The 9,977-nt window shown below is 42.3% G+C and overlaps 1 protein-coding gene and 1 non-coding gene across 19 annotated transcripts in view; one reads left to right on the top strand and one right to left on the bottom strand.

Annotated features, from left to right (window-relative positions):
- The window catches only part of Magi1 (membrane associated guanylate kinase, WW and PDZ domain containing 1), a 618,461-nt gene that overhangs the window by 406,286 nt on the left and 202,198 nt on the right, over positions 1-9,977 (top strand). The window lies entirely within an intron of this gene.
- LOC113458068 lies at positions 43-170 on the bottom strand. The gene has a single exon (XR_003378505.1). It is a non-coding gene; the product is annotated as a small nucleolar RNA SNORA44 (small nucleolar RNA).

Raw genomic sequence — 9,977 nt, 5'->3', positions numbered from 1 at the left:
CTCCCCTCCCCTCCCCTCTCCTCTCCTCTCCTCCCCTCTCCTCTCTCTAAGATGAGTACCAGCTGCAGGCACTATGCTGACCTGAGCTGTCGGAGTGTCTCCATGTTACTGTGCGATGTAGTTGGAGATCCCATGATCATAACTCAGCCAAAGTCCTGGGAAACATGGTATTGTTTTCTTTTTTAGTGAAGTCTTTACAAGTCATGCTTCATTCACCTTCTTCACTGGCTCTAGAACTGAATGTTTTGACTTTCAGATCCTCTGCAAGTTTGATGAGATGGCATCTGGTAGCAGGTGGAGAGGTCTGCCCCACTCACCGCAGACAGGAGCTGCACAAAGTCCACATATGTCTTTGTCTTGAACTCAGTGATTGGGCTCAGTGGGCAGCAGAAGGTGCTGTGTGGAACCATGGCAAAAACTTTGCTGGAGGGTCCCGTCCCAAGTCTTCCTGACCTCAGTGCCACTGTGGCACTAGGTTTTGTTAAGTTTCTATTACCTTGTCTCAAAAATACCTACATTGACCTCACAGAATCGGATACTCTGAGTTCAGGACTCACACAGCAGTGAGGCTGGGCAGTACTTCAAGACTGTTCACCTTATGGCCATTCACATGGACCAGTTGTCCAATACTGTGGTCCAGTGCCCAGTGTCTTGTGTTTTGTGGACTTCAGAAGGCAGCAGATTTAAGAGAACTTGCAGGGGCATCTGTTCTTATTGAGAAACTCTTGGACCAGGGAGACTTCATTGTCTCTTGTGACCAAACTTGGCACCCAGCTCCTCCATTTCTGGTGCCGGATCAGTGTTGCAAGTGGGATTTGGAACCTGCAAAAACTGTTTTTTTATGTCGTCTTTACTGGGCATCGTCTAGCTGGCTGAAACCCCCTCCTCCTCCTGTGAGCGTGCTGGAATGACAACGTCCTTCTAATTTTATCAAATACAGTATGTCCAGAAACAAAACAGAACCATGTTTCTGCATGTGATTCCTGGCAGAAATGGTGCTCCTTCGTCTCGGGATAAAACTGTGAACTTTTAAGAAGCAACACGATGTGATTACTTAAGGAAAGCAACTGCCATGCACAGCCTGGGTGCCAGAGCCTCTTTGTTCCTGGCGGTCTGAGGACATTGCTAGTGATTTGTGCGAGCTGGGGTTCCTGACTATGGGCAGAACCCTCCCTCAGCTTGCAGGGTCCTGGAGAGAGAGCCAGGGTACGGTGCGCAGTGTTGCATTCCCACGAGAGCCACATTATCCCGACATTTATTCATTCACGTGGCACAAGCCAAGTGTGTGCATGTGTGAGATTGAGACAGTGTGATGCACCGCTCACAGGAAGGAACGCACTGGTGGGGGAAGCTGTGTGCCTGGGCCCAGATGCCTAGGGGCTCTACCAGGAGGGGCACTGAGCTGGGAGACACAGGGAGACATCAATCTCCTCACATCGCTACCTCACTGAGCTGTGGGGCCTTCCTTTAACATAAGCCAGCTTCATCCTGGGGCTCACCTGCAGAAGCAGTGAGCTTTTCTCACACTGGAAACAGACTGGCAGTGTTGAGCTTAAGCAGAGCTGACTGTTACATGCGTTGGAGAGTTTACGTAGGACAATCTAAGGCAGGTTTAGGTTTCTTGCGAATGGCGGGTTGGGGTAAGGAAGGAGAGGCATGCACTGTTATTAATCATGTTGTACTTTAGGGTACTGCTTTAACATCATTTTAAGAGGCTGGAGAGATGGCTCAGAGTACTTAGTATAGAGTACTGACTGATCTACCAGAGGACCCTGGTTTAATTTCCAGCCCTTGTCTGGCTCTTCACAACAGTCTGTAACTCCAATTTCAGGAATTTACTGTCTTCTTTTGGCTTCTGTGAGCACAAGCCCTCACGTGTGCATAGACACACATGCAGGCAAACAACAAACAAAACATACATGAAATTTCAAAACTAAAATATAATATTTTAAGTTAAGATAGATAGTAATTATGTCTTGTCTTTTTTCCTAGGATGTCTTTGAGTTTCAGCGTGGCTCTGGTACTGATCTTACCTTCATATAAAACCTCACTAATGGTTTGAATAAGAATGGTCCTCATAAGCTCATGTGTTCAAATACTTGGTCTCCAGTTGGTGAAACTGTTGGGGAAGGATTAGGAGATGTGGACTTGTTGGAAGAGGTGTGTCACTGAGGTTTCAAAAGCCCATACCATTCTCAGTGTACTTGTGTGGATAAAGATGTGATCTCTCAGATACTGCTCTAAGGCCATGCCTATCTTCTGCCATGTTCCTGCCCTGGTGGTCATAAATTCATCCCCTGAACTTGTAAGCTCCAGTAACACTTTCTCCTAGAAATTGTCTCAGTCATAGTGTCTCTTCAGAGCAATTGAAAAGTAACCAAGACATAAGTTCATCAAAGACTCCTTGCATTGATTGTGGTTGGTATATCTAAATCTATATAGTGTCAACCACTTTTACTTGAAATTACTGAAGTTTTTGTTTGTTTTACTCTTTGGAGTGCTTTGGTCATGCATCGTTTGCTTCCCCATGATTTGATTCCATCCTTGACTTCTGACATAGAAATTATGATTGTACCTGACATAAAAAACATCTAAGGTGAATCCATGAATTCAGTTCTTACATAAATAACACTGACTGTATGTATGGATTAAATTCCCTTTGTGTGTGTGTTGTAGTATGTGAAAGACATTTTACATATTCCTTTATTTAATAGATACTTATTGAACATATACTGCATGCTGACACTGTTCTGAATGCCTGAGTTATATAAATTAAACAAGTCTTTGTTCTTGGAACATACATCTCAATGATAACCGTACATCATTTCTAGCCCCCGTGACAACTCTTCAATATAGATATTGGCTCGGCCATTCTTCAGGTGAGCAGAGAGATGCTCCAGGGATAGTCCTGGCAGTGGATAATGAGTGTGGTCATGTCTCGCATAGAAGAATGTTGACCGGATTCAGAAAAAGTCAGGCTTCTTACAACCTGAGTTAGTCAATAGGAGAATTCCTGGAATGTATGAGTCCTAAATTGGCTGTTAGAGGAAACCATTATTTAAATTCGAGGGCAGAAATGTAGCGCTCATTTTCTTTCATTGGAGCAAGGCAGCAGGCTGACGCAGAGAAAGCCAGGTTATGGCGAGAATCAAGTGTTTGCTTACTGTACTCAGCAGCCTCCACTAAACTCCTGGAATGGCAGCGGTGGGCCTAATTCGGGTCTGTTAGAACGGGAATCCAGAAAGAGAGCACAGTGAGTTATTACCAGTATCAGCATGGGATTGATAGGATCGCCACTAATTTTCATGCTAGAATGTCAGATACAGTATAATACTGATGTGGTTATGTTGATTACCTTAGTGCCCTGAAACCAATCTTTAGAAAATCTCCATTAGGATTGTTGAAGAGATTACCGATACATGTTGGCTTGATTGTGTGGAGACTGAGATAGGAAAAAAAAACCCAAAGTGGAAAATTTTAGGCTAAAATGTTGATCATGTATTGTGTAGATTCAATTGTATGAAACTTGTGTTTATTAATGCACCAGATTATTTAAAAACATTTAAAATTTCATATACATTAAAGGTCTTTAAAAGACTTCTTTATTGAGGTAGATTTGATAAACAGTGTCTTGCACATATTTAGTTTGTGAAAAAATGTGAAGCCATCACCATGATTAAGAGTGATCAAAGCCTAGGCCAAGTTGTATATGTTTCTGCTCCTTTCTGCTTGAAAAGCTGAAACAAAGGAATAACTGGGAGTCAGGAGTTAAACTACTCAGTGTAACAAGACTAAACCACAGTCAGGTTTTGTTTCTGTAAGCTTCCTTGTACCTGTTTACGATCACTCTTGCACCCTGTACTTTTTACATTCCCACACAATGATACATAGTTCCTTTTTTAAAATTTTCTTTAGATTTATTTTTATTTAGTGTGTTTTGACTGCATGTATGTCTGTGCATCATGTATGTGTGGTGCCCTCAGAGGATAGAGGACGGTGTTAGATCCCTTGAAGCTGTAGTTACAGGTGGTTGTTAGCCATTATGTGAGTGCTGGGAAATGAACTCTGGTCCTCTGGAAGAGCAATCACAGCTCTTAACTGCCGAGCCATCTTTCCAGCACCAATATATTTTTTATTGCTATGCATTAAGTTGCTTTTCGTGGCTATTTTACACAAATGAAGTCATGTGATATGTATTCTTTTCGTGAAGGAACCAGTCTGGCTTAAAGCAGAACAGTGGATTATGCTTTCTTTATTCACTGGCATAATTATTGGAGATTCGTTTGTGTTGTAGCATGTAGCTTAGCTCCCTCTGTAATTACCGAGTAGAATCGTGTTCCTTATATGGAGATACCATCATTTACCTACTTCTCTGCAGATGGACATTTTTGGTATTTCTATTTGGTGCCTGCTACGAACATCTACAAGTAAATCTTCATATGGATTTGGGCTTTGGTTTCTCTTCCATGAGTATCGAGGGGCGGAATGGCTAACTGTTACTTCATCTGAAAATTTTAAGCAATAAATACACCAGCATTTCCAGAGCGCCTGTTGCATTTCCCATCCCCAGCTGGTGGTGTATGAGACCTCAACAAGCGTGGACTCAGCCAGTCCTTTATTATTTTTAAGATTATGTATGCCTGTGGGAGGGTATAGACCCACACATTAGTGAGTCCTAGTGCCAACAGAGGCTGGAAGTGTCAGATCTTTGTTGTGCAAGAGTTTCAGGCACTTGTGAGCTAGCTAATGTGGTCGTTGGGAACTCAGGTCCACCTTGACAGCAGTGTGTGCTTTTAACCACTGAACTCTCTTCAGCCTCTTGGCTACTCTTTTTAACTGTAATCTTTACTAGTGAATAGTGGTGTTTGATTATGGATGACCGATGATGTTGAGCCTTTTCATGTGTCTTCGCTCTTGGAGTGTATATTGGGATGTTTTGCTCCTTTATGCTAGGTATTTTCTTAATGCATTTCTAAAAGTTTTTATATATTCTCAATTAAAGTACTTTATCAAATATTTGGTTTGCAAGTATTATTTCTTGTGTTTTCATGCTTTTATGTGTCTTTTAGAGAAGAGAAGTTTGGATTTTGTTGCTGTCCAAATTAGTCCTTGTATCTACCCACAGGGATCATGTTTTGTTATCACATTTCATGCAATGGAGGGCCAGAAGGGTTTTTTCACGTCTCTATAAATTTTGTAGTTTGTGATTTTACATATATTTCCAATCCATTTTGAAATTTTTTGGGGGGTGGGGGGTAGGTATGGGAAACAGTCTCATATGTACTCCAAGCTGCTAGGTGGAACAGACCACCCTGCGTCTTCCTCTGCTGCCCCAGCGCTGGGATTAAAGACATGAACCTGTGTTCTTGTTGGCTTTTGTTTTTGTCTTTTGTTGTTTGCATCTAATATAGAAATTTAGTTATTTTTCTACCATTTATTGAAAACGTTTCATTTCTCCATTGGATTGTATTTGTATCCTGTCTGCATGAACGAGTTGTATTTGAGGTGCATATGCGTATTTGGATTGTCTCTTCTGTTCCCAGAGTAGGCTAGCATTGCCTTAGTAATTGGAAATTGCTAAGTCTGGAAATTAGATATAAAGCTTCTCCATCTTCAATTTTTTTTTGGTCATTGGAGATCAGTAAAATTCAACTAAACTTTTAGAATTACTATTTCTGGTGCTACAAACTTAAGGTGGAGTTTTGGTTATGATTATATTGAATATCTAGAGTTTAAAAACTATGCCTATGAGGCTTGGTCTAGCTAAGTGGTACAGCTTACCTGGCCTATGCAGGGTCCTTGCTTCTATCCCCAACACTGCAGGATGGAGATATTCTGCCCTCAGATAAGGTGAATCTTTAAAGCTTTTGTTTCTTCCTTTTAATTTTGTTTGTTTTAGTATTTGTGTGGGGGAGGTGAGTGGGGCCTGTTTACATCAGGGAGTGCTTATGGAGGACAAAGGACAACTCTCAAGAGTCCATTCTTTCCTTTTACCATGTGGTCACGTTTAGTCTTCAATATTACATATTTTTGATGCTTCAATAAATGCTACTTCAGCATTTCAGTTCCGACTACCGATTGTAACTGGATAGAAATACGTATATTTTTGGACATCATTCTTGTGATCTGTAATATTACAGATTGAATCAGATTGTCTTCATCGATCAGGGGTTAGAAACCTTTCACTTCAGAGTCCTTTAGCTGATATTCTCAGCTTGTGGGTTGGATGGTCTGTGTGGTGGTGGCTTCTCTGCCTGCTGTAGGGAAAACAGTGGTTGATACATAAGCAAATGGGGGTTGGGGAGTACCCCACCTGGCTTAGTCATGGAAATTTCTCCAGGTGCCAGCCTTGGCCACAGGTAACTGTGCCATCTGGGAGAAATGGGCAGGTTGTATGGCCTCCAATTTTACTTGTCTTTTGTTTCCTTCACTTTCTTTGTCATGCTGCCTGGGAGTTCTTGTCGTGACACCCTGGGTGGGATAGAGGAGAGCAGTTAGGGGTCTCCCGTTTGTAATTGCAGGGGGTAGAGGAGAGCAGTTAGGGGTCTCCCGTTTGTAATTGCAGGGGAAGCGCTCCTTCTCAGCATTAGGTAGGCAGGTCTCTTGTAAGCCCCATTTCAGGTGGAGGAAAGTCTGAGCTGGTCATAGTTGGCCACAAGTTGTTTATTTTCCCTTTCTTGTTCCCTCCCACCCAGTCAGTACTGGAATTTCTCAAATGGGTTTTCCATGTTCATAGAGTAATTGCATAGGGTTTCTTTTTTAGCTTACGAATACAGTATTCAGATAGATACGATAAGCTCCCTTTCTCTTTCCCTTTGTGCTGGAGATGAAACTGAGAGCCTTCCTTATACACCAAAAGATGCTGGGAGTTGGGGAGACCCAGAACATGTTGAGAAGGAATGGTTACTCTTCCTCTGGCTGGCCAGTGCCAGGTTGTAGCATAATATCATTATTGCCAGATCGTTTCAGTTTTGAAGAGAAGTTGGAAATTTAGTAATTTTTTTTTTCCTGTTACCTATCCCGTTTTGAAATTGTCAACTAAATTCTAAACCTGGGCTAGATATACATAGTATAGAGTTTATACCATCTTTATTTTTATTTTATGTATCTAAGTGTTTGCCTGAATGTGAATGTCTTCTAGTTTGTGTCTACTAGACAAGGAGCCTGGGAGCTGAAGTTACAGGTGGTTGTGAGCCACTGTGTGGGTGCTGGGAACTGAACCCAGACCCCCTTTGCATGTGTATTCTTAACCCACTGAACCCTCCATCTTAATCATTAAGTGTGCATAATAGCTCACAATATTAAGTACATTCACACAATTGTGCAACCAACTTTCAGTTATATTTCTTTGCATCTTGCAAAACTAAGACTTTGTACCCAACCAACAATCCTTTCCCTCCCTTCAGGGACTGCAGACTGCTAATCTCATTTGTCTGTATTAACTTGATGCCTGTGGAGATCCCATAGTAGTGAGTTCATAGGGCATTTGCCTTTCTGAGCTGCTAGCGGCCACTCAGCCAGTTGTCCTTTGGGATTATCACATAGCATGTGCCAGTATTTCTACCCGGAAATCCACAATTGAAATGTGCAAACAAGATTTTGTTTATCCTTTTTTTTTAAAAAAATCAATAAATACTAGTTTGCTTAACCGCTAGTTTGTTGTTGTTTGCTTGGGTTGTTTTTATTTGTTTGTTTATTTTGAGTCAGGATCTCACTCTGTAGCCCCAGCTAGCCTGGAACTTCCTGTGTAGACCAGGCTGGTCTCAAACTCACAGAGATCTGACTGCCTCTGCCTCATGCGTGCTAGGATTAAAGGTTTGCATAGCCATACTTAGCTGAGAAGTTGCTTTAAAAAATTTAAAACATTATGCAAGCTAGTCAAAACATGACTCCCTCAACTGGATTTTGCACTGGTCTATATGGATAATAAAAGGAAACATGAGAACTATTTAACTCAGCTCTGTAGGCTGTTGGAAAGTGTAGAGGATCGAATGCCCCGTGCGGTCACTCTAAAAGGACCGGACTCTGTTCTTGATGTAGTAGAAATTTATGGAGTATCGTGAGGTTTGTGATTGTGTGTGTGTGTGTGTGTGTGTGTGTGTGTGTGTGTACTGCTGTTCCTATAGATAAGAGCATACATGTGTGTACACTGCTATTCCTTTAGAAATGTACATACATGTATACCTGTATGTCTGTGTGTGCATACGTTTGTATGTATAAGAATGTATAATTAAAAAATTTGTTTTAGATGCTATTAAAAAAAATAGAAATTAACAAGAGCCCAGGGGACGAGGTTGGGACAATTACTGCCTCACTGTCAGCAAGTACTCCTCCCACTTTCTCCCCCTTCCTTGGCTGAGTGAAGAGTGGATGAAAAGCTGAGCTTCCACGCATGCTTGGTCCTTCACCAGCCCTTCACATCAATTGCCTCTCTAGATGTGCCCTTCCTCTGGTAAACAGGTACCCTTGGGACAGTGCTCTTGGAAATTGCCCTGTGGATGCTGACTCTGGGATTTATGTCCTCATGTCCCTTTGAAGGCAACATTTAACTGATGAAGAGATTTGCTAGATTTGTGTTCGGCCTAAATTAAATGTAAATATAACATACCAGTGGGATAAGTTACTGCAGAGTATTAAGGTTCTTTGCCACCTCCTCATCTTCTTTTCTTCTTTAATTAGCCCCTTTGACCTGATAAAATTATTGGGAGCATGATTCTCATAGTGCTCTTGGCAGGACCTTTTCTGAGTGTTGTTTTGTTTTTTGTTTGTGTGTGTGTGTTGAGTTTTTTGTCTTGTTTTTTTAGATTCACAGATGTTATGTCTGTATCAGTGAGGCCCGCCTGGTGTTTGTGGGGCTGGATGGGCCATGTGGGGGTGTTCCTAGTTACACTTCCCAGATTCAAGAGGCTCTTGAACAGAGGAAACAGAGAAGGAGAGGCTCCAGCATAAGTCTTGGGAATTTTCTTCATGTGAAGGATGAGGTACATCCAGACAGAGACAGACTGTCCCAAGGTGCGTTTGAGAAACCCAGCAACATGCTGCAACTTGTAGGCTCCTGTTGGAACCTTGTGGAAAATGGCCATGGTGTGCAAGTGTGAGCATGAGTGTGCACACAAGCATCTGACCCACAGCACAAGTGAAACAAACAAAACCCCCCATGACCTGGAAGTGAACCTTGACCTCGGAGTTAATGCTGCCCCTGCAGACAGCTGCAAGTGACTTTGGAAGCCAGCCTCCCTGTGTTATTACTGTGAAATGTGTACTGTTTGCCTTTGTGCCACTTACATTGCATGTGACAATCACAGCAGCTCTTTGTGTTCATTGTAGAAAGAAACCACAAACCAACAAAATGAGGAAGTAAAAATCACCACACACCCTGGTACCTTTCTTCTTTCCTCCCTCTCCCTCTGATCACAGCCCCCATCGTGCATGCGTGTGTGTGTGTGTGTGTGTGTGTATGTTGAGTGTGTAGAGTTTGTGTTATGTGTGTGGTGTGGAGTGAGGTGTATGTGTGTGGAATTTGTGTGTTATGTGGTGTGGGTGGAGTTTGTGTGTAATGTGTGTGGGGTGTGTGTGTTTAGAGTTTGTGCATATGTGTGGTGCATGTGTGTGTGGAGTTTATGTGTTATGTGTCTGGGGTGTGTGTGTGTGTGTGTATGTTGAGTGTGTAGAGTTTGTGTTATGTGTGTGGTGTGGAGTGAGGTGTATGTGTGTGGAATTTGTGTGTTATGTGGTGTGTGTGGAGTTTGTGTGTTATGTGCACTCATGTGTGTAGAGTTTGTGCATGTGTATGTGGAAGTTGTGTGTGGTGTGTGGTGTGGTGTGTGTGTGTGGAATTTGTGTGTTATGTGTTGTGGGTGGAGTTTGTGTGTAATGTGTGTGGGGTGTGTGTGTTTAGAGTTTGTGCATATGTGTGGTGCATGTGTGTGTGGAGTTTATGTGTTATGTGTCTGGGGTGTGTGTGTGTGTGTGTGTGT

Source organism: Microtus ochrogaster, unplaced genomic scaffold (genome assembly GCF_000317375.1).
Source record: "Microtus ochrogaster isolate Prairie Vole_2 unplaced genomic scaffold, MicOch1.0 UNK1, whole genome shotgun sequence".
In the NCBI taxonomy this organism is placed as follows: domain Eukaryota; kingdom Metazoa; phylum Chordata; class Mammalia; order Rodentia; family Cricetidae; genus Microtus; species Microtus ochrogaster.
This window is presented reverse-complemented; position numbering and strand designations above follow the sequence as displayed.